At 39.3% G+C, this 26,111-nt stretch overlaps 1 protein-coding gene and 1 long non-coding RNA gene across 8 annotated transcripts in view; one reads left to right on the top strand and one right to left on the bottom strand.

Annotated features, from left to right (window-relative positions):
• Positions 1-26,111, top strand: part of mad1l1 (mitotic arrest deficient 1 like 1) — a 772,508-nt gene that overhangs the window by 513,111 nt on the left and 233,286 nt on the right. The window lies entirely within an intron of this gene.
• The window catches only part of LOC125462265 (uncharacterized), a 135,528-nt gene continuing 124,763 nt past the window's right edge, over positions 15,347-26,111 (bottom strand). The window contains exon 3 of the long non-coding RNA XR_007249630.1: positions 15,347-15,747. This is a non-coding gene — a long non-coding RNA (uncharacterized LOC125462265). The remainder of the gene's footprint in view (positions 15,748-26,111) is intronic.

Here is a 26,111-nt window from a genome sequence, read left to right as displayed (position 1 = left end):
ACTCCTCCGCTGTCTACCTTCATCCTTATGTATCATAACTTTGGAAACTGAAAATGGGGTGTATAAGCAAAGAGGCCTGGAGAGACAGACTCATAAGTTACTAAAAGTTGAAACACAGCTCCAAAGCCATAATAAATGTAAGTAGGCAGAGTTTCATTTCGAAAAGGATAGATTTGAGAAGCAGGATTGTTGCGTTAAATCTCAGCTCCATTACACCTTGTGTACTGTGCTCAGCTCTGGTCTTCATTTTTCCGAGATGATGTACAGATGGTTGTGAGGGCAAAAAGAATATTCACAAGATACAACTGAAAACTTACACAAATCAGGAGGACCAGAAACAAAGTCAAGAAAGTGATGGAGATGTTTATCGTAGGCATAGAGACAGTGGGTAGAATCTTCCTAGTCCTAAAACTGAGTGGCAATTGGCAAATCAGTTGGGAAAATAGGGTGAGATAGGCAGAAATGAGATTCTTGACATCAAGGTAAAAAATTCAGAATCTCCATGCAAGTTGATGAAACGAGACTCTTGCTGGTGAGCAGCATGTATTAGCATGTCATTCTCCCCAACTCCGGAGAGAAAATGGACCATGACAATTCCCGAATGAAAGTCAGAGCAGGTCCCTGGTGATGTCAGCTTGCCTCTGTCTTCTCTAAGTCTCCATCTTGGATAGCTCAAGACATACTCTGTGGGCAGTGACTGAGGGGCTGAGACAATAGAACGTTAGAGAGAAAGGGGCAACGTGGAATGCGGGGTCCTTGCACTTAAGCAGTACTGTAGCTTTTGTAGGGGCAGGGGGAGGTGCAGTCAGCACAGGTGAAAGAGATTGCTGATGACAAACCACAATAACTGAACCTTATGCATTGACCTACTGTGTGGTGTAGACATCCTGGCCCCAGGCATTTGACAGCATCCGTGTAACATTATGAATCCATCTTTTTACACGTTGTATTGCACATGCACTACATTGCGGCCTGGAAAAGTTTGCCTTAGTTACAAAAGTCCAATAGTATGGTGCACATTAGACCGCCAAGGGGAGGTGTTGGCATAATGGTACTGTCACTTAACTAGTGATTCAGACCACAGGTGTTACTCTTGAAATGGGTTCAAATCTCACCATGGCAGATGATGACATTTCAATTCCGTAAAACCTGGAATGAAGAGCTGACTGGTGACTATGTAACAATTGTTGATTGTTGTAACGCCATTCAGGGAAGAAAATGTGCCATCCATACCTGGTCTAGCCTATGTGTGAGTCCAGATCCACAGAAAGGTGGTTGGCTCTTAACTGTCTTCTGGACAATTAAGGCTGAGCAATAATTGCTGGCCTAGCCAGGGACACCCTCATCCTGTGAACATATAAAAAAAATGTAGTGCTAAGGATCATGAAGCACTTCAGTACCTTCATTCTTGTAGTTGCAGCTAAATTTACACTCATTCGCACAACTGATGATAAAAAGTGAACATATATTTGCAAATATGATAATGTAGTTACAATGAAGTTTCATCCGTGCCATCTACGTGCCCTCATGTTGTCTTCTTCCTTTCCCTCCACCACAAACAGGTGCGATTCGGAATTTCGGCACTAGGTTGGAGGGAGCCTGTCCCATGGTAGAACCACTTTGTCTTGGAGTTTTGGTTGTGTGACCCTAGGGACACTTGTGGCTAGAAGGCCCAGAAATACTGAATGTGTCCTGCCACAGGCAGGTTCATCTCCTTCACTTGAAATTCTGCAGAATTGAAGGAGGCAGGCAGGGTGGAGGTGAACCACCTCTACAATGTTCTGAGAAGAGACTTCTCGGGTCCTGTATGTAGTTTCTCCATCAGAGATGACCGTTATCTTCATTGTCACTTTTCACCTCTCACTGTTTTTAATTTGAGCAGGAATAGCGATGCTTCACGTGTAGAGTTCAACTCTGTATCCTGCTGTGTTTAGGATGAAAAGTTGCTATGTGATTAGTGAAATCTACGTTAATGGGGTTATCATGTCCAAGTAGAAAGTAGAGTAAAATCTCTGAATCCTCCAACACTGTTTCTTGCATTAATGCCAATGAAATTCCAATAACCAGAATTCATAATTATGTTGGTACATGTTGTGTAGATCTGTAAATCTATAATGGACAGACTCTTGCAACCATTGAAGAAAAATGACTGAAGAACTTGTTACCTGCAGGTTACAAATCCAATGTTGCAAATATAATAAAGTAGTTTATCTTAATTTTGCCAGTTACAAATGTGGAAAATCGTCTCAGTTAATAACAGTCCAGGTGTTTGTAGACTCTTTGTAAGATAGATGACTGCCAGTTTAAACTGTGCTTGGAGAATTGCCAGGCAGAGCTGAATGTATTAAACCTAGAGGATCTGCATATGGGATTGCTGGAGCAGGAGGCAGTTATTTTCAATTTTCATTTCTTCCTCCCTCAATTACAATCTAAATGTTGAACAATATAGGTATAAAGAAACTATTTGAGAACTGACCCAGAATAAAATAGTCTACCATCATAAATACCAGATTTTACATCCAGCTTTCTCCCTTGACTTTAGGTTGGATAAGCTTTCGGGGATCAAACTGTCCTCAATATCTATGACAGATATTCACACAAAAAGGGTAAATAACACTAGGTAATTGAGCCATGTGTAGAATTACAGCCTGACTCGATCTCTTTCTCGTTCAGTATCTGCCGTTTCCAAATAGATTCATTGGACAATAATCAGGAATTGGATTTCTGTCTGATTTCACACCCCCTCCCTAATCACAATGAAACTCTGGAGCATTGGAGCTGATTAAATTACCCAGCTGCCTTTAATATTGCAAAACATCCCAAGGCACTTCACTGGGATGCTGTCAAATAAAAGTAAAATACTGCAGTTCTGATAAATGATTATCAGCCTGAAACACTAATACTGTTTCTCTTCACTGCTGTTTGACCTGCTGAGTATTTCCAGTATTTTATGTTTCTATCGTTGTCATCAAACAATATTCGATACAAAATACAAAGAGATTAACAGAACAGGTGACCAAAATTTGATCAAAGAGGCAGCTTTTAATGACTGTCTTAAAGAAGGGGATAAAAGTGGAGGATTTTTGTAGCATGAAATTTCAGACTTTAATGCTTAGATGGCTGATAGCATTACAGCCAATCATAGCGTGATCAAAAGAGATGCACGACAGGTTAGGTGTAAGAATCAGTACTGAAGAAATTATAATCAGTTCCCTATTTGATGTTGTTTAAGGAAAGAGGGAAGCTGTACCTTTAGTTATTTTGTTTGTCTTTGCCAATATTTCGCGAAATATTTAAACATTTAACAGCCCATTTTGCTAGCAATCAGTCCACTCTAAAATTTTCTATGTACTTTTAATTAATCTAATGCTTCTCTATTAATTTGGGTGTGTTAAACTATTATATCTTTCCTCTCTTTTGTTTACCTGAGTTGACCTCCAGCAATTCCCATCCTCCTTATATATTCCCTCACCTAGATGACATGCCAGCAGTACTTTCCCTCCAGCTCAACCTTTGGAGAAACAGCACCGTAACTGAAAAACAATGACTCATAAATATGGGCGTTGAGTGTGGACTTTTGCCAGTGAAGTGGCATGTGGTGCTCCCAGCATGTCGCTAGAAAGAGAAAAACAAGGTGCTAGTACATTTAAGAACAGAATCAGTTTCAAAGCACAGTTGTGACATAGCAACTCTTTTGGGAAAATGCCAGGCAAGACTCAATGTAATTCATCTCGCACTGGAATGAAACTCTACTACATCATTGTAGTGGAAGATAGCTGTGTTTAACCTTTAATTTTCTTCTCTTGCAAGTGTGATTGACGACTGAGTGATTTGAATAAACAGACCATGGTTTGGCTGAGGGTCCTCATTCTTTTAACACCTTTACCCCTCCCCCAGTTAACGTGTGCTACGGTGGGTTTGTGGTTGTAATTTCTGCTCCAGGACCTTTTACACTTGCTTAGCACTTCCCTGACCTCTGTCGAGGAACTTTGCCAATGTATGGCATGTCTCAGAGGCTTTGCCATAGTAGGCAAAAGCACTGGCTTGTAAACATTCCATCCCCTCAACTCATGACTGCTGAATATGGGATCTAACATTTACCATCCAGTTTTCCAAGGATACAAGTCCAACACAATATAATACAGCACAGGAACTTACAGCTCACCAAGCTTGCACTGAATCCTTATCCTTATTTGGACACACTATTTTTTGCCCATATTGCTGTTTCTAGCTGTTTGTCTCCCATTCATATGTCTACCAAGATACGCCTTAAACATTGCAAATGTGCCTGCTTCTGCAGCCCTCACTGGCAATGTATTCTAGGCACCCACCACCCTCAATGTGAAATATTTTCCCTACACTTCTCCCCTAAACTTCCCTCTCTCAGCTTGAATCTGTGCCCTCGGGTAGTTGACCTTTCCATCCTTGGAAAAAGCCTCTGACAATCCACCCTATATATGCCTGTCATAATTTTATAGACTTCTATCAGGTCACCCCTCAGTTTCCGTCCTTCCAGTAAAAATAATCTTGAGTTTATTCAATCTGTCTTCATAACTCACGTCATCTGGACCAGGCGACAAAGCTTCTGTGCACCCTCTTCAAAGCATCCATGTCCTTCTAATAGTGTGGCGACCAGAATTGCATGCAGTATTTGAAATGTGGCCAAACAAAGGTCCCAGCACTGATCCCTGTGGAAGACCACTAGTTACTGATCTCTATTCTGAAAAACACCCTTCCACCGCCACTCTGTTTTCTTTGAACAAGTCAGTTCTGCATCCATCTAGCCAGCACACCCCAGATCTCATGAGACTCAACTTTTTGTACCAGCCTGCCATGAGGTACCTCATTAAATATCATACTGAAGTCTGTCTAGACAACATCCACTGCCTTTCCCTTATCGATCATTCTTGTCACCTCCTCAGTAAACTCAAGCAAGTTGGTGAGACGTGACCTTCCATGCACAAGCCCATGCTGCAAATTACTAACAAGTTTTTTCACTTCCAAATGTGATTAAATCCTGTCTGTCAGTATCTTCTCCAATAGCTTCCCCCACCAGTGATGTCAGGAACATTGAAAACCATTGAATGTTCACCTTTTGACAGTGCTGACTGCCTGTCTCAGGGCCATTTACCTTAGCTGGCTCGCAGGGAAGCGTGAATGCTGTATTTGTACTTCTTTATCTTGTGAAAATGATAGCGAGTTAGAAGCGCCTGTTACGATTGCACATTCCCCAGATCAGCAGTCCAAATGCTGGGGTGCCAGTGGTGGCAGGATACAACAAACAGCAAATGGGTTAAGGAAGGAAAGTTAAGCAGCAGAAGGAACAATTGTTTTTCCTTTTGTGTGACAAGATATATTCCATTGGAGTAATATGCCCTGCTGGTGTTTCTTGACAGTTAGTATTAAATTGGCATTTTATAGATTGCTTGCAGTTGACCCTCTTTGTTATTTCATTAGTGATTTTCTATGAGATGAATACTTAAGGTGCCATAGCCAAGTACTGGAAAATGGGATTAGAACAGATCGGTGCTTGATGACCAGTGCAGACACAATGGTCAAAGGGTCTCATTCCATGCTGTAAAAATTGAAGACTTTAAATTGAAAATTGCCATCTTACAGTTTAAAAAGGTGCAACTGTTTGTTCCTTATTTTCTGTTAATTTGAATGCCTTACTTGCAGAGAGATAGGCTTTCCTTAAGAGTGAGTTCTCAGAGAAACTTTTGAAATCAGAGGCATTGAATCAGGAATACCTGAGATAGAGCTCAAAACAATAGATTTAATATAGTCTAAAAGACAACATCCTAAAGATTCCAAGGCTTAGTAATAAGATGTGAAGACAGCTCAGGGCAAACATGACCAATTGTTACAATTCACTCCTCACAATTAAAGCGAATTAGTTACAGATTCTCAGACTCTGAGCAGCTGATAAGTGTAGGCAAAATACCTTGTATGTAAAGTGCTTCTATATTTTTCTACTATAAGTCCTGAGAAATGCAATACAGTCGATCAAGGGCAGGGTAATGGTACTGTGAATTTTTGTGACACTACTATCGCATCCACATGCCAGTTGCTGCCAACAGTGCATATTTAAGTGATATATTCCAGAGGGATGTAATGAGCGGTGGGATGTAACTTTAGTGGGTCATTTCAGGAAGGGCAGCAAGCAAGTTTAAATATTGTTTGAATGTTCAGGATTATGAGCTAAAAGTGAGATCACTAGACTGATAGAATAGGATGAAAATTGAAGGATAAGTACAAGTACTAATAGCATCTTTGCAAGGGAACCTTGTATAAGGCAACAACCACGTTGAAATAAGAATGAGCCTCCATTGGTTCAAGAGTCACTAAAGTGGGCCAGGTAGATATAAAGTAAATGTAGAGACTCCAATTTGAGTGGATTAACCAATAAAGTGAAGGTCACAGAACAGTTTTGCAACAGGTCTAGATCCAGAAGTACTCGTGTCTCTGAAATATTGTTGGCTGTCAATAACTTTAAGAGCAATCTAAGGCAAAACAAAAAAGCAAGTTTGATAGCTGAAGAAAGTTTGAAGTTTATTCTGAGGTTCTAATTAAAGGTCAGTCAGGTTTGATGTGGATATATTTTTATTTATTAGGCGAAGGCAAAGCTGGTTGCTGTGGCTTCTAAAGAACAAATGAGTGATAGGAATGTCAGAATGGATTCTCCAGAAAGCAATCTTGAATTCTGTATTTAAATCAACAGTCCTGTTTAGAGAGTATTACATGTCTTCGTTAATCATCAGAGGCAATCACAGAAAAATGAAGATATCTGAAGAAGAGGCAAAACAATTGTAAAATAAAAGTAGGAAGTGCTGGACGATCTGTTTCTATTTTGATTTCAGATCTCCAGAACGCACACTATTATCACTGTTTTATTAAAGAAATTGTGAAACTTAAATGATCATTTGAGCTGCTTGTGCCCACAGAATAGAGTAGGTTTTGTACTTTCGATGTGATGGGGTTAAGTATTCCCATGGCACACCCTGGAGTAGAGAATGCTTTAAGAGCAAATAAAACGTTAAGAAATTTAAATCTGGATAAGCACGTTCTTAAGTTCCCAATCTTAACCAACTCAAAGGATATGATGATAGTAATTTTAAGTGATGCTTCACATGCTAATCCTTCTATTTGATATTCTACTGCAACTAGTTTTATGATATATCTGGGGAAAATGGGAAATAGTATCTTTTAACTTGGAAAGCTGAGATTATAAAAATGATTTTTAGTAATACTTATAAAAACCAAACGAATTGCTGATCCTATAAATCAGAAACGCAAATAGAGATTGCTGGCAAAGCTCAGCAGGTCTGGCAGCACCTGTGAAGAGCAATCAGAGTTAACGTTTTGGGTCCGGTTACCCTTCCTTAGGACTTCCTTGCGAAACATTATCTCTGATTTCGCTTCACAGATGCTGCCAGACCTGCTGAGCTTTTCCAACAATCTCTAGTTGTGTTTTAGAAATACTTTGGCTGCCGAATCATTGGCTCTTTTAGAGCACTCGGACAAGAGACTGTTTACTTGGCAATTATTTTAAATGAAATTCTGTACAATCAGCATACTCAACATAGTGAACCCATGGAATGTGTTTTTTTTAGATTATTACTCTTTGTGAGATGATGTACATTCTACAAAAAATGCGAGCAATGAAAGGTTGTGATAGAATTTGCTGACGACACAAATGATGGATTAACAGAAAGGTTCTAAAATTAAATGGATGCAAGTTATCTGTTAACTGATTGTTCTGCAATAAAAAGTCATATACAAAAAAATTGTTAGGGGTCCTAGATATGGTATGTTTCCTAGTTTAATACCTTATAAATAAAAGATACAGAAATCTTTGGTTTAATTGGTTTTAAAATTTTGGATGCACATTTAAAATCTCACTTTCCTAATTAATTTCCTAATTCCTGTCACTTGTATGCTAAAAGATAAAGGTAATGTTTCCATAGTCTTAACACGGATACAGTCTTATGGAGCTGGACTCTCATTAAATAAAGAGAGATGTCCGATGGTGGTTTAACCTCTGGGCCACCACACCTCAGACAAAGGCAGAGGTTGAGAACGAGAGTGTTTCCTGCTAACCTCAGCCTATGCAGGAGTTGAATTACATCATTGGCATCGTTCTGCATTGAAAACCAGCTATCCAGCCAACTGAGCTAGATGATTCCTCCTGGTGTTTTAATTCTGTGTTTGTGCTGACTGGGAATTTGCTTGTGCTGATACAAATCGACACAAACTGGTTTTTGGGCCTTCAGGTGAATGTAATGCCAACCTCTGTATGTAAAAGTTTAGAAAAATGTGCAAAATTTACTTGAGTTCTGTCATTCATTGCTTGGCATTTTCAATTAAACATCATGCTCAGTTTTAAGTATGGGTACACCATTGTTAGAAAGCTATAATAATAAAGCAAAAGGATTCCGTAAGATGCTAGTTGACATGAAGAGTTAAAAGATAAAGAGGCAGGAGAACTTGGTTTTGCTAGAATTGAGAAGGTTAAGGGGTATAGGGTCTGATGGAAGTATCAGCATTTTGTTGCATACGTTTCACACAATGACAACAAGAAAGAAAATAAGTTGAAGATTACCACAATTATCTTCATTGTGAAATGTTAGAGACATTCAAGGCAATATTAAAACAGTATTTTTACACAGCAGATGGTTTGATTGTAGAACTCTGCCAAAATATAGAAACAGTCAATATTTTTTAAAATTGAAATATTGCTTGAAAATGAATGTTAGATGATATGAGGATCGAGTTGCAACGTGAAATTCAGCTGGGTGATTTATGTAGAGGAAAACACCTGTATGTAGGTACTATGGTTGTGATTTATATTTACACAGAGCGTTGTTATATTATTTTAGCACCCCCTATTTTGATCAGCCATGTGTAGACAAGGTTTCTACGACTGCTTGTGCTCAGGCTCTGGATTTAAACATTGCTGTAAGGTAACTAGAAGTTGCAGCTTCTCACCCTGCACTCAACAAAAGTAGGATGCAAGAAAGACTTGGTGGGGAGGCGGGGAGGTGGATGGATGGTGAGGAAAGGAACTCCGTTTTATACAGAATGTGAAGTGGGTGCTGATTGGTTGTGCATTATTGGCACGTGCAAATACGTCACATTGCAGGCATGCTATTTAACTGGTTTTTGGTGCGATTCTCACGAGTTTATTTAAATCTGATTGATTTAAGAAATCATTTCCAATAGCAGAAGCACATCCAATGTTGGATATATTTTCTGAGGCTTGCAAGCATAGGCTTTTTGAGTAGGAGTGGCATGCTGCCAGCTGCATGTAGTCAATAGGGCATGTTGTTTGATACAATCTGCCAGTTGCTGTAACATACCACACTGACATTTAAACTTTGGCAACATTTATCCTTTTGGCTTAATGGTAGCGTCCTATTTGTGGAGAAAACCACTCACGTGTTTGAGACAGCTAGCTTCACCTCTTCAAATCTTAGAGACACCTTCCCCTTCCACGTAACCTGAGGTAGACTGGGGACTGCTCAGGCCCAAAAATAATAGACGTAGGAGTTTCAGGAGTTTTGGTGATGTGTAACAACTGATGATTTGATGAGGATATCCACCTCTGAATTGCTGATCTTGAATTATCTGGAATCATTATCGCGGGTCAGGGAAGATGAAAGTTTCCCGAATCATGCATCGTAGAAAGTGGTCATCCCACAGAGAGTTGTTGCTCAAGAGGAGTAAATGGCATGACATCCAAAAAAGCAGCAAGCGACAATAAGCTCAGGAATCTTCAGGGTATCTGTCATCCACAAGCTAGTGCCCCACTTGAGAGGCTGGAGGAACTGTTGACTCTTTAAAGGTTTGCAGTTCAGACTCTCGGCTCATTCTACCCACGAACTACCCTCTGTGTGAAAATGTTGCTCTTCAGGTCCCTTTTAAATGTTTCTCCTCTCACATTAAAAATATGCCCCCTAGTTTTGAACTCCCCTGCACTAGGGAAAAGACCTTTGCTATTCACCTTATCTATGCCCCTCATAATTTTATAATCGTCTGTAAGGTCACCCCTCAACCTTCTCCACTCCAGTGAAAAATGTCCCAGCCCCTCCTTATAAATCAAACCTGCCAACCCTTGCAACATGCTTGCAAATCTTTCCAATTTAACAATGTTCTTCCTGTAGCAGGGTGACCAGAACTGTATACAGTACTCCAAAAGTGGCCTCACTAACACCTCAACATGACATCTCAACTCCTACATTCAGTGATCTGAGCCATGAAGGCAAGCATGCTAAATGCTTTCTTAACCACCCTGCCTACCTGTAACGCAACTTTAAAAGAACAATGTACCTGAATCCCTAAGTCTGTCTGTTCAACAGCACTACCCAAGACCCTCCCATTAACCGCGTAAGTCCTGCCCTTGTTTGTTTTCCCATTTGCTAGATTGATTCCGGAAATGAAGTTTTGTCTTGTGAACAGAGATAATGGGAACTGCAGATGCTGGAGAATCGAAGATAACAAAGTGCGAAGCCGGATGAAGGGTCTAGGCCCGAAACGTCAGCTTTTGTGCTCCTGAGATGCTGCTTGGCCTGCTCTGTTCATCCAGCTCCACACTTTGTTATTTTGTCTTGTGAAGACAGATTGATTGCCTTAGGCCTATACTGTCTAGAGTATAGAAGAGTGAAAGGAGATCTAATTGAGGAATATAAGATGCTAAAGGGGATTGACGAAGTGGACATAAAGTGGATATTTCCTCTGACAGTGCAATCTAAAACAAGAGGCCGCCGTTTTAGGATAAGAGGTATCAGATTTAAAAAAGAAGTGAGAAATTTCATCTGTCATAGAGTCATGAATCTGTGGAACTCACTACACCGGAGTGTGGTGAATGCTGGGACTTTGAGTGAATTTAAGGAAATGGGCAGATTTTTAATTAGGAGAGGATTGAAAGGCTATGGAGAACAGACGGGAAAGTGGAGTTGAGGCTGAGATGAGGTTAGCCATGATCGTAGTGAATGGCAGTGCAAGCTCAAGGGATTGAATTGCCTAGTCCTTCTGTTGCTGCTTATATTTTTAGGTTTGTAAGCCTATTGGCTTTCTCCTGTGATGTGATGGCTTCGTGACCGATTGTTATAACCCTGTCTTTCCCCAACTTTCTTTACTGCTTCTGAACTCTAATTACTTGTCAACTATTAAATGTGATCCTTGCTAAATGATCTAATAGTCTTTCATATTTACTATTTCAGCTCAATTTTGGAGTTTTTCTGAGGCTCAATAGTTAATTTTGTGGCTTCATTACCTACCTTGATGTTTGCCTTTATATTCCGAAAGACCATGCATTCAAACCCATGTTTGATTTTTGTCAGTAAACTTGTAACTCACTATATTGTTGCCTCGTAAATTGGACGTGTTCAGGTCACATAACTTGGTACAGAGATTGACAATGATGCAACTGTGTTACTGAATTGCTTGCCAGTACAGTAGTTGGAATAGTCTTACCTTGATGGGATAAATTATGGGAAGAGGTTACAGAGACCAGACTCGCTTTCCATTGAAGATGATTGTAGATCATTGTAGATGATTAAAGATGATCTGGTCTCATTCTTGTTAAATATTCTTAAACAAGTTGATGGGGAAAAACTATGTCTCCTGCTGGAGGAAGTCCGGATTAATGAGGTGCAATCCTTAAGTTTGATCTAGGCCATCCAGAGTGATGCTAGGAAGCCTTTTTCACACAAGGTAACAGATAGCTGGGAGTCTGTATCCAAAAAGCTGCTGAGAGGAATGTGCAAATTGAACATTTCCAAAACTGACATTTTAAAATGGTGGTGTTAATAGTTACTAAATCAGTGCAGGTATGTGGGGTTAAATCACAGATCACTCATTATTAAATTGAGTGGCTGGAGATGCTGAATGATCTCCTGCTCCTATGTTCCTACCTGGTAAATGGAAACATGCTCGAGACACCCCAAAGCAGTGATACCCTTGTTCAGAGCACCCACGCCCTCTGAGCTGTTGTGACGCAATATTTCTTATGGCACAAAGGTATTGCTTTCAGATCTACTGGACATTTTAATTGCAATTTTATATTTTCTTCTCAAGGAAACAATTTCAAAAGTCTGGCAAATATATGATACATTGTGTCATATTCGCAATAGAGTGCTACTGTTTGTTAACTTAGTTCACTTAAACAGTGAATCTATAATCTTTCAGGCACTGTTATCATTTAAACCACATTCTGCACTTAGTCTCAATGAGACATAAGGAAGCAAGAAATTTAACAAAATAATATGCACCAAGGTTTGGACTAGCACAGAATTTAGTTGTGAACTTGAATAGATATGTTAAAAATTGACCCTGACCCTTTGAGTCAAAAATCCAATTATAGGAAAGCTGCAGGGATGTGGGAACTTTTGATTACAGTTAATAACAGTTTGATCCAGTCATTTAAGTCTATTGTTCTTTTGACATTCTAATTACATATAATAGAAGTAATTGAAGAGACCAAATTGGACAACTGTCAATATAAATTATAAAGAATGTACAGTATCAGTCTGCTGTCATTAACATATTCAGCAAATACGGTTTTGTGTCTAATTTACAAATTGAGCTAAGGTTGCCTTTAGCAGACCATTGTTATTGTGCAATTTCCATTTTTATTTCTTACCTGTCAAGCACTGCCGATTATGACCTGGAATTTCTAGGGTCATAATCCTGAGATCTTTCAGTCTGAGTACAAGTATTACAAAATTGTGGCTAGACCATGATGTTTGGAATTCATTGCTATCATGTTTCATTGTGTTCGATTGGAACGTCTCTGTGAGGATTACATAACTTCAGCAAAGGACTTTTGATAGTATGGTGTCACTGCATATCGGATAGTAGATCCAGGAATAAACCTGAGGTGTATTTGAATTCCAAATTTATTTCAAGCATTCAGTTGATGCTGAGCAAAATCTCCTTGGGGAGCCAGAAGTTTTAACCTGCTGCTAAGCCAAATAGGAAGATGAGAAGATCAGTTAAACTGCAATTCCTTAGCCAGCTTTTGCGTAATTTTCAGCTGCGGATTTACATGGCATTCTATAGATGCCCAAAATTGAGTCATTCTGACTGGTGGTGTGAAACTTCGTAAATGAGAAAGGATAAAATAATTGAGGGCTGGATGATGATGAAAGGAGTCTTACAGACTTAATTACCACCCAAAAAAAAACTGTTATGTAAATTATACTACCTTTTAACTCCCATCTGCACATAAACCTTTGGATAAATCAGTTCATGTATTTTTGTGGTCCTGCCTATTGCAAGTATTTTGGCAGATGTTAGAAAGAAGACATTTAGAAACCCAGTAAAATTAAACATTTTGAATGTTTCAATTGAGCTGTGCTGTTGAAAAAAAATCAAAGTATACCAGATGTCTAACATTGATGTAGATTCCTTTAGAGTTTGTTGAAGATGGCATAGCATCAACTGTAAGAAAACCAAATGAAGATTCCATTAAAATAATGCCAAATTCAGATGTTAAATATGTTTATATGACTTAATATTGCTGACTTTTTATTTAAAGCATGCTAAATTCTGGCTGCAAGACTATTTCTTGGAATTGGACCTTTGCCAAGAAGCTAGCGTGCTTTATCCATGGGAAAGGGCTGTTCTGACTTTGAGTTACAACTGAAATTGGTTGACACACTAATGAAGAACTAAGAAAGAGCTACATTCATCACACTGAAGAAGCAAGTGCAAAAAAATGAAATGTTCAGGGGTTTAAGCTTCTCTTATTAACCTGCTCCAGTTATCCTTCAGATGAGTCAATAAGCTAACTGTTCTGGAAAATAAAAGTTCCACAAAGCTATAAGTAATTGAGACAAACTCTGATGCCAACTAAATGTTGCAGAAACTAGTCAGCTTATTGTTCATTTCATGGTTTCTTGTGGGATCTTTGTGTGTGCAAAATAGCTACTTCGCTTGCCAACATAACATTAGTACACTTCACAGTGATTTATTGAATGAGACACATTTGGAGAAGTTTCTGAGAGACCTATTGTTTTTGTTTTAAGACAATGATAATGCTCAATTAGGTTATAAGCATGATTAATCATATTAATGAAGACGCAGTGTTGCGTCATTCAAGACTTGGCTGCTCATTCCTGCAATAACTGGCTCCAAAAACTCCTGTGGCAAGTCACCACACCAGGAAATTGCTACTCAGTAATGCTCAAAAAAGCTTAAATGTCTTGACAAATGGCCTTTCAGCAACGAGAAAACGTTTTGCATCCAAGGCTCAGTAATTTGTCCATTTAATGAGGCTATTATTGTTAGAGCAGAAATCAATCTCTAAGACTGTGCTAATAATAATTGGAGTGGTCTGTTACTCTGCACAGTGAGAAAAACGAATTGCACAAAATGGCTGCAAGATTATGGTTTGGAATTATACTCAGTGGAAGAGTAAATGGGACTCTGTAATGGTTATTGCTGTGGTTTGTTAGATGTACAACTCATTTCTTCTTTCTTCAGTAGTTCATATTCACTAAGAGTCGATGGTTGCTTTTTACTCCTGGCTATTATCGTCTAAGTAGAAGTTACTTGTATAATGAGATGCATATATTATGCAGGTTTTGACTGCAGTTGTAGACTACAGCAGCATGCTGCTGCTCACGGAATTTTAAGAACCAGTATTGTTACATGTATTTGCTGAAGGCATTTTTGCAGGTTTTACGGCAATTTAAGCTCTTGCTGTCAGGTGGGGTACTGGTGGATGTGGTTGCTTAAATGTATTATTTAAGCACTGTAGTCAGCATTTCTTACATTCTATCTCCTTGCTAAAGTCTTTTCATTGTTTGCAAAGACTGATGTGAGTACTGTATGTTGGCAAGACAGCCATTCAGCTGCTTGATAACTACTTTTCAATCTGAGAGCATTTTATGTTAAGTGTTTCTGTTCCGAGTTCATGGATTTATGTTTATTTTATTCATATCATTTTTTTTAATAGCTGCTCTTATAAAACTGTAATAGAGATCAGCCTTTTAAATGTTGTGGAATTGAGTTGAAAGCAACTTAATGGCCGATTTTAATCTACATTTAAAAGAAAATCCTGGATGTATAATAGTGTTACTTTTTTGTAGTGGACCTCCAATTTCTGATTGGTCCATTCCAACAACATCACTCCAATCATAATCAAATTCATGTTGCGAGAAATGCTTTTTAATCTGCATCTCAACAATATTATTGCAAGGAAGTTCAACCCACCACCAATCTAATGTATTTATTTCTTACTTAAAAACAACATGCTGTAGATGCTAAAGATCTGAAATAAAAACAGTGCTGGTGAAACTCAACCAATCTGGCAGCGATTTAGGTTTTATTGTCATGTGTACTCAAGTATAGGAATACATTAGTACAGCGAATAGTGTACAAAGTCACTATTCTCAAGTGCTATCTCAGTATTCAAAAGACAGGATTAAAAACGGAAGCAGAAATAAAAGAACCAGCCAAAGGAAAAGGAAACGTCCACATCGCTTCGCCATGAGTCTTCGCTGCCAGGAAAAACAAAGCCACCAAGTCCATTCTTCAGTCTGTGAACACTCAGGTGACTTGAGTCCCTGCACATTGTTATCAGGTACCTGAGCTCAGCTGCGATGCCATCGCTGGAACTGTGTTGCCATTCTTTGGCACCACCTTGCCTCCAACCGACATCATTGCCTCCATGAGTCCACTGAAGCTGCTGGGTCTTGAACTGGACTCAAACTCAACTCTGGGCCCACCACACTGAAGCATCTATAGAGAGAGAAACAGATTTAACTGCTTAAGTCTGATATGACTTCAATTGACATGAAGAGTCGAACTTGACTTGAAATGGGAACGTTGTTTCTCTCACCTCAAATATTGTCTGGCCTGCTGAATTGCTCCAGCACTTTGTCTTTATGTCAATCACTTGATTGTCCCATCTCTCTATTAATTCTTATCCTATGCGTGATACCCACTTTGTTTATTCTGAGTCCGGAATTTGCCAGCTGTGATTGGACATATTCCCAGAGGGCTGATTACAAACATTCAGAAAATTTTAAAGAAACAATTCTTATGTGTTCAACAAAATGCATTTCCTTCCACTAAAATCAGCAAGAAGATCAATCCGTGATTTATTAGGAAAGTTGAGGATAGTCTTAGATTAAAAGAAGAGGTTACTAATGTTACAAGAAAGGACTAAACCTGAAAATTGTATGTGTTTTGGAGACTAACAAAAGACCAACAAAAGGTTAATAAAAAGGGAAAAATTAACAGGGGAGTAAACTAACGAGGAATATAAAAACAAACTACAAGATTTTTTATATGTAAATAAAATGAGATTAACTACAGTAAAGATAATAAAATGTGAGGCTGGATGAACACAGCAGGCCCAGCAGCATCTCAGGAGCACAAAAGCTGACGTTTCGGGCCGAGACCCTTCATCAGAGACTCAAATTCATTATTTTCATCGTAAAAAAAACACAAATGACATACCAAAATTAGGTGGTAATCAAGTGTCCAACAAGAGTGGGGCACTTAAGGTAATTACTACCACCAGCAATAAAGCAATGGCAAACATGGTCTTATGACTGAAATGGGAGAGTGCACTGTCACTTTAGTCCATTATTCCATAGGTCACAACATTAAATAAAAACACTTTCATCAGTTATCAGGATGGCCTATTTAATAGATTTTCTATGTCAGGTTTGAAACAACAAGATCTATCAATGAGGTTGCTTAAAAACACCGTTATTGGTTCATTATCAAAATAAAGCTTATTCAATAAAGGCACAATAATTGATTAACTATACAGCCATTTGAGAAAGAAGCATAAATGGTCACCCTTCTAAATATTCCCATACATATGCGCGCGCGCACACACATTATTCTGAAAAGGAGAATGATGAAGGGTCTAGGCCCGAAACATCAGCTTTTGTGCTCCTAAGATGCTGCTTGGCCTGCTGTGTTCATCCAGCTCCACACTTTGTCATCTTGGATTCTCCAGCATCTGCAGTTCCCATTATCACTGAAAAAAAAACAGACTTCTCTGCAGAGCTGGCTTTCTGGTAAAAGAAACACTTGCCCAATGAATTATTCTTGAAGGCAGCATAGATGTTCTGGAGTCTGTTGTTCTAGATTGTAAGGTTTTCTCTCAGGTCTAGCAGATGCCACTTGCTCAGGAAATAGCAACTTGTTATGTCACTGACTTGGAGTTCTTTCAAAACCAATACCATTTGCCCTGAACTCAACAAGAGGATTTTCTTTCCATACTGTATCTTTGATTGTCTCTTTTAAAGAAGCCACTCCAGGTGCTTACAGCAAGCAGGAAAAAATCAATTTTCTATAACCCTTTAAAACTGAAGTTCTCTAAGCAATGTTAAAAATGAGGTATCTTCTCCAGACCTGGATACACTTGTTATGATTTTCTAAAATTCCCTAGATTGTCCTGTAGATTGGAAGAAGGCAAACATAAAACCTCTATTCAGGAAAGGCGGGAAAGAGACAGTAGGGAACTTCGGGCAACTTTAGGAACTTTAGCCTGAGACCAGTTGTCATGAAAATGCTGGAATATGTTATTAAGGAAGTTTTAACAATACATTTAAAAAATACTAGTATGTTCATACAAAGTCAGCATATTTTACAAGAGGTAAGTTTTGTTTGATAAATTTGTTTTCTGGAGAGTATATAACGGGTAGGGTAGTCAATGGGGAACCAGTCAATCAATCAATCCAATGAATGTGAGATTCCACATGGCATTAAATAATTATCATACAAAAAATTAATGTTCAAGGTGAGAGTTAATGGACTTGGTGGATAATATTTAGCATGAACAAAGAATATGTTTATATGTAGGAAGCAAAAAGTGGGTAAATGAGACATGTTCAAGCTGGCACATTGTAACTAATGGAATGTGATTGGCTGTGCACAATCGATGTTACGCAATTAGATGACGAGATGTAGAGTAAGGTTTGTTGACAGTACGTAGCTAGATGGGAACGCAAGCTGTCAAGGGGACAAAAAGCTGTAAAGTTTATGATAGGGAAACTAAATGGGCAACAAGATGCAGATTGAATATAATGGTAAAAGGGATAAGTTACTCATTTTGGTGGTAAAGATAGAAAAGCAGAAGAGTTTTTAATAGGCATGTAACTTTTAACTGTTTGCATTCAATGAGGCTCGGGTGCACTTATGTAAGGAGCACAAAGTTTGCATGGATGTCATGGTGATTAGTGGTAGTTCGTAAAAGATTGTTGAAACTAACAGTCATTAGACAGAGAGAGAGAAAGAGAGATGCAGTTGACGAGTGCAGGACAAGGTGAGAAGACAGGCCTCTGACAATAACAACAGCTGGTATGGGGATTGAATCTGTGCTGCTGTCATTCTACATCACTATCAAATCATCTGGTCAACTGAGCTAATCAATAGGGGAACAGTCTCAGGATAATGGTTCTCATTTAAAACCAAAATAAAGATAAATTTGTTCATTCAAAAGATTGCAAGTTTTAGGATTCCCTCTGCATGATCTTTGTGGATGCTCCATTGTTGAATATCTTTAAGCCTTAAGATAGACAGACAGATTTTTGGTTTCTAACGAATTGTGACATTAGGGAGTCAGCAGAAAAGTAGTGTTGAGGCCAAAGATTAGCCTTGATCATGTTGAATTGCAGAGCAAGCTTGAGGAGCTGTATAATCCGTTCATTTTTTTTACAAACTCCAACCATCTCACAGTGTACAGTCTTTCGTCAACATTTCTATAATTAATGAGAAATTCTTCAAACGCAATGGGGAAAATGTTATAATTATTTTGGTGGTCTAGTGATTTTTCACTGCTTGAATCTTCAATCCCTGTAAACTTCAAACAATGCTGAAGAGTTCGAAACCATGTGGCGGGCCCTCCTTTTCTGATCTCTATCACCATTCCTCATAATTCCAGCCAAGTGCTCTGGCTCCATTTGCCTTTCACAAGTCTCTCCTAGAGCGCTAGCCCATGCAGTTTATGATTCACCAGATGTAGTCTGGGAATTTGTGGCCCCATAGCTACCATTGACTATTCCATTATCAGTACCTTATAGTCCTGTGGCACAGTGATATATGATGAAAGAGGTGGTGCTGATTTAAACCTAAGCTTTTGTTAAACACGGAAGCATTGGATTTTTTTTCATTATGTCATTCTTCCTGATACAAATATAAAGTAAATCTTTCTAAAAAATACAATATTCCCTGATGGGCACAGCTGATAGCAAATTACTAGTGAGATTGGCAGGGAAAATAGTCAGGAATGAGATCAGCTGAAGTTGCATTTGTACATATTTGCCAAAATAATCCTTTTTAAAGTACCCCATGCCATTGCTATAGCAACTCTAAATCACTGCAATGTCTCATAGACTTATGAGAGAGGAAGTGAGGAACAGTATTCTCGAAATAAACACAGAGAAATGAAAAGAATGTTGAGATATCCAGCAGTGAAAGCTAGACAAATGAGGAATTATTGAACAGAACTTGAGCCCATATTCTTCCAACTCAGAAGTGAGACCCCCTACTAATGAGCCAGAGCTGACACCAAGCTGTATTTGGAAATTGACGAAAACAGATAGAGTAGTTAAGAGAAACACTGTTGATTGAAATAGTGAAGGTGAAGTGGAGAAAGATAAGAAAAACTCTCATTGAAGGCTAGATGTGAAAGAAAATAGAATTTGGGTATAGTTTTTTTCTCGTAATACCAATGATGGCATTTGATGGCATTTGCCTCCCAAGATTTGACAGCAACATTGAAGTCTTGCATGTATTTGGTACAACAACATAGACTATGCTCCTTGGAAGAAATGTTAGCATAACTCTACCATCAACAGCTAAGACTTTAGCTGCCGAGAAGCTCAGCTCTAAAATTTTCTCCCCAAACTTTTCTATCCCTTTGCCTCTCTTTTCCCCTTTGAGATGTTCTGAAACCCTCCCACTTCAGCTAAGACTTTAGTCACCTTCCCTTTTGTGGCTCAACGTCAAATTTGTTTGATTCTGCTGCTGTGGAGTGTCAGTGTATCTTACTATGCTGAAGGTGCTGTATTAATTGGACAGGCATGTGATGGTTGATTTGAGATTCACAGAGATTTTAAGGCCAAAAATACTTCAGAAATCCAAAATGCAACAGGCTTATTCGGCCTTAATTACAAAATATATTTCTTTCGATGAGGATTGCTGCAGAGACAAGATAACTGCAGGTGTAGAGGAAATGTGTCCACTGAAGTAGTGAAAAAGAGGATTGTGGAATATAGCACTTGAAGATGTGAAAGAAACTTCAGATTGGACTGTGATCTGTTTTAACTATAACGATAATGAGGGGCAGACGACCCTGGCTCAACAGCAGGATTATGTCCCAAACTTACAGACACATATTTTCTCTTTGAAGTCTACACAAGAGCAGGGGTTTTAAAAAACCAGTTTCAACTCAGCCGGAGTGGACCATCTTTTGGGTGCATCAGCCTGCGTTCAAATGTCAGTGTACTCTGAAGATCACAGTTGAAGAACTGTCTCCCAGTCACTCCTTAGTGCTGGAAAACCCTCACTCACTCTGCAAACTAGTTTTAAAAATAGGAATCAGGATGAAGGAACTTCCATCAGTCCACAAAACTAAGAACGTCAAAAATCAACTGTTCTGTTATCATGTTAATGTTACTGCTAACTTCCATTGCAACAGCTGAAACATTCAATTATCTTGTTCATGAACAATTCGCAGACTGATCGTACAACCTTTTTAACACTTTCTTATCTTTTTGTCTCACCTCTTATTTCTAATGTGTGTGTATATGTATTGCATTATTATTTGTTCTCACAGTAATTAATCAACTGATTTGGTAATTCGTGAAAGCTTAGATTAATTGGCTTCCTTTAAAACATAAGTTGTTCTCGGTCTGGATGAAAGATTTTTCCACAAACGAAAGGATCTTTTATAAGACCATAAGACATAGGAGTGGACGTAAGGCCATTCGGCTCATCAAGTCTACTCCACCATTTAAATCTATATGTAAACCTGAAAAAGATCAATAGAAACAAAACAAACTTTTGCAAAGAAAATACGTTTTCTAATGTACCTCACTTTATGATCACACACTGTCCCAAAGCAATTTTGTAGTATCACTACTGTTGTTGGAAACACGGTAGCGAATTTGCACACAGCAAACCCTGACAAACATTAATATGTGACAATCTACTAATTCTGTTCTTGTAGTATGGATTGAAAGACAACTGTTTACCAGCATGTTGTGATCAACTTCCCTGACACTCTTTAAAAGTACCATGGAATAATTTACAACCTGAGAGAGAAAAAAGAACCTCAGTTTGATGTCCCATCTGAAAGATATTGCCTTTAGTCGTGTGAAGCCCCCTCTGCGCTGCACTGAAGTGACAGCCTTGAGTTTTGTTTTCAAGCTTTGGAGTCGTTTTTTGAATTAGATAGAGGAGCAGAATTAGGCCGTTTGCCTCATTGAATCTGCTTTGCCATTTAATCCAGGCTGATCCACAACCTTGTGATGTGAGCAACAGTGTTGCCAATTGAATAATGGCTGATTCCCCCCCCCGCCGGCTAATAAAAGATTCCGGCTTCACAAATTTGTAAACATGACTTAAAAGTTAAAAAAGGTGCAATAAAATTCAGCTTGTCTCCAGACTCCATGTTCCTTAGGTGTTTTAATTTAGTTGTAACAGTATCAATATTTGCAATATACATTCTATGTTAGACATGCCAACCAATGAATAAACATTTCAATTTGAAAATTGCAGTAAATAATATGGAAATAAACTTTTCTCTGACACAGTGTTCCAATTTAATACCATACAATTTCAGTGCACTTGATGTTCATTATGTGCATTCCTCATTAGACTTAGCTGAGTGGTTCAACCATTTCCAGGTCCACCATGGCTGAAAGGTCTTTAGACAGCGACCTTTTCCCGTTGAGCCTTTGCAGTGGCAGCTCCATCTTCAGTACTTCCTTTGCACCCATCCCTGAATCTTGGAATGTACAGCTCATGCAGACAGCTCTGAATAAGGGTCCCGACCCAAAATGTTGACTTCCCTCCTCCTGTGATGCTGCCTGACCTGCTGTGTTCCTCCAGCTCCTCACTGTGTTGACTCATGCAGACAGCTGCTCCTCCAAGCTGAAATTGAACTAATGACCTAAGCAACTTAAATTGATGGACGACCTATGGTGGAATCTCTGTGTTAATAATTCTACCTCCAGCAGAGGGATGTATCTCTCTAAGTTTCACCGCGTTTTTGTATTTGCATTATAGTTTAAAACAATTTGGCTTCCCACCTGCTGCCTTGGCAGGTTGGAGGTACTGAATCGGGAAGTACTGCGACCAGACATCAAGATGACATGTTAGGTGAGCTATTCCAACATGTAACACAGTTAAACCATAACCTTATCCGACAGAACTTCAGGTTTCCTATAAATTACGAGATAATTCAATTGGTGCTTGATTTCTTCCAGATTGAAAATGATTAATCTAATTAGAGAATGCTGCTTCTCACAAGGCCCTGTTTTATCTGTTATGTTGTGAATAATGCGATTAGTGCAATTAAATTGAGTGAGAATGGACTACTTTGCCTACTCAGGGAACATGGAAGATTGTGATAGACCCTTTATCCATCGAGCCCATAGCATATTCCAAATTAATATTTGATTATGCTGAGCTCTCAAAAAGTGCATTAAATTTAATTTGCGTTTTGACCGAATTATATAAAATGACCATTCTTTTATTGCTGAGTTCCTCTGACTAGCTAATTACATGCACATTGCCATACTTATTGTATGCTTTGTTGGAATCTGTTGTCTGATTAATGTGCTATCTGAAATTATTTGTGCAGCAAAGCTGATAAAAGGCGGTTATTAGGCTTGGAACTGAAGTGCAATTCACTGGGACCAATTGACTGTGAACAATCTTGGTGCTGGGAGTTCAGGGAACAAAATTTGGAAATATGCCACATGCATCTTTAAACAAGACAAAGAAATTAGGTAGTCGTTCTACACTCTGTAGCTGTACTGCATACCAATTTGCATAGAAAAGTGAATTGCACTTTGTGAAGTACATTGGGACACTGCATTTAAAAGAACAAAATAATTACATATTGTTCTTGTTGATTTTTTGTTTAGAATCGTTTCCCCACCACTTCCATCACATTTTCAGCACTTCCTATTTGAAGTAATTGACTGATAGACATCCTGGAATGCAGCTTTACAAATGTGTAACAAATACCTCTTTCAGGTGTTTGCTCTACCATGTCAACTTAGACAATAAATGTCAGCCCATTTCACTGAATGGCTTGCAACTGTACCCTCAATTCTGTTGCCACCCAAATATATCTGCATTCATGCTTTTTGAGGGGATAGTGGAGCAAACTGGATCATGGCCAGTCATTGTGATCCCTGCCTGACATATGTCCATCATTTGGGGAAGGTAATGTCATTTGTAACATTCATAGTGCCACTTGGCTAAGATCAGCTGATCTCTTTCGGAGGACAAAGTTCTGTATGGGGAGTTTTCAAGTTTTGAACTATTTCATCTGCAACATGTGCACAGTAACTGAGGCATCAGAGCTGCTATGAGGCCAGTCATGTATTACATAAATTAATAACAGAACATAAGGTACGGAAACTGTTTAGTTCGTCCAACTGGTCTGTGATCATGGAGATAGTAAGGACTGCAGATGCTAGAAGCCAGAGTCAATAAATGTGGAGCTGGACAAATGACAAAAGTTTTCAGCCCAGAATGTTGACTTTCCTGCGTTTCTGATGCTGTGTGATCTGCTGTGTTTGTCCAGCTCTGCAATAATTGACTCTGGTCTGTGATCATGCTTCTGCTATCTCGCCTAATGTTATACAACTAACGCTGGCCGTGTCAGGATCATCTTCAGTTCCTTCATCACTTACATCATTTAAAATAAGATACTTTTAAAATCTTCCCTTAAGCAGAATGTGAAGTGTTACCCATCTTTCTGACCTTCCCTCTATAAATATGGAGAAACAGTGGCTGAGTGGGAGATTGCTAGACTTTTAATCCAGACACCCATGTAATGTTCTGGGGATTTAAATTCTGCCATAGCAGATGATAGACTTTGAATTTGATTTTTAAAAAATCTGGAATTAAAAATCTGATAACGACCATGCATTGTGGCACATTAGATTGTTGGACAAACTTGTCTGCTTCACTAGTGTAAGATAATAAAATGTGAGGCTGGATGAACACAGCAGGCCCAGCAGCATCTCAGGAGCACAAAAGCTGATGTTTCGGGCCTAGACCCTTCATCAGAGAGGGGGATGGGGTGAGGGTTCTGGAATAAATAGGGAGAGAGGGGGTGGCGGACCGAAGATGGAGAGAAAAGAAGATAGGTGGAAGGGACAGTATATGTGGGGAGGTAGGGAGGGGATAGGTCAGTCCAGGGAAGACGGACAGGTCAAGGAGGTGGGATGAGGTTAGTAGGTAGGAGATGGAAGTGCGGCTTGGTGTGGGAGGAAGGGATGGGTGAGAGGAAGAACAGGTTAGGGAGGCAGAGACAGGTTGGACTGGTTTTGGGATGCAGTGGGTGGAGGGGAAGAGCTGGGCTGATTGTGTGGTGCAGTGGGGGGAGGGGACAAACTGGGCTGGTTTTGGGATGCGGTGGGGGAAGGGGAGATTTTGAAGCTGGTAAAGTCCACATTGATACCATTGGGCTGCAGGGTTCCCAAGCGGAATCTGAGTTGCTGTTCCTGCAACCTTCGGGTGGCATCATTGTGGCACTGCAGGAGGCCCATGATGGACATGTCATCTAAAAAATGGGAGGGGGAGTGGAAATGGTTTGCGACTGGGAGGTGCAGTTGTTTATTGCGAACCGAGCGGAGGTGTTCTGCAAAGCGGTCCCCGAGCCTCCGCTTGGTTTCCCCAAAGTAGAGGAAGCCACACCGGGTACAGTGGATGCAGTATTCACTAGTGTCCTTGCTCATGCCCTTAGGGAAGGAAACTACTGTCCTTACCTTGTTTGGCCTGTATGTGACACAAGACTCATAGCAAGGTGATTGACTCTTAACTGCTGTCTCAGCAATTAGGAAGGGGCAATAAATGCTAGCCTCGTCAGTACAGGCAGCATCAGAGGAGCAGGAAAGCTGACATTTTGGGTTGGGACCCTTCTTCAGAAATGGGGGAGAATAAGGGGGCTCTGAAATAAATAGAGAGGGGGGGAGCAATGATGATAGGTAGATAGTGGAGCGGATAGGTGGGAGAGAAGACAGACAGGTCAAGGAGGCGGGGATGAAACTAGTAAAGGTGACTGTAGCTAGGTGGTGGTGGGGATTGGTCAGTGAGGTGGGAGGAGCGGATAGATGGGAGAGAAAACATTGTGTGGTGTAATTGCATAATACAGGTTATATCTGTGGAATAATTCTGGATCCATACAGCAGTTTGGTTTACACATATGACTGATGGAAGATACCAGTTAATAATCTCCATCTGGCTGCACTTTCAGTGTCTCAATAAGACAGAGCCTGGGAAACCACCTAATGTCCAAATCCTCCAATAGCTGAAAGCAAATGTCAGGAAGAAATTAAAGGTCAAAAAGAAACTGGAAGTTTATTGACAGCATAGAATCCATAGCTTAAAAAAAGTGAATCACTTTTTAATTTTGAAAGATAAATCCACTGTCTTACCAATATTAAGCAACATTTGTAGTCAAAGGTACAAAAGAAGAGAGCTTCCTATTTCTGAGAGGATTTCCAATCAGGGCTTTTATTTTGACAGGGCTGTTTCCTGATGCAGAATTGTCAGACGAAGACAATTTTTAAAGTGACATGCAGTCTTCCAAATGTCTGTTTGTGAAGTCAGTGTTTGAAATGATACCCAGCAAAATTGATAAAGTTTTTATATACCCAGAGAATTATTTGCTTACAATTTCAAGCCCAAGACTGTCTTCACAACTTCATATGCGCAGGGCAAAGATACAGGAAAGAAAGAAACTTAATATCTGTGCATGTTGAAACCAGAAGCATCATAATCAATTTGTGTAAATATCAGAATCCAGTGAGGGAGGCATTCCTGAATCAAGGATTTAGTTTTTGGGAGAATGAGATGGCTGAAGACAGGACCTATACAACTTTTTCAAAGCTACAGAT

This window comes from Stegostoma tigrinum, chromosome 23, assembly GCF_030684315.1.
Source record: "Stegostoma tigrinum isolate sSteTig4 chromosome 23, sSteTig4.hap1, whole genome shotgun sequence".
Classification (NCBI taxonomy): Eukaryota; Metazoa; Chordata; class Chondrichthyes; order Orectolobiformes; family Stegostomatidae; genus Stegostoma; species Stegostoma tigrinum.
This window is presented reverse-complemented; position numbering and strand designations above follow the sequence as displayed.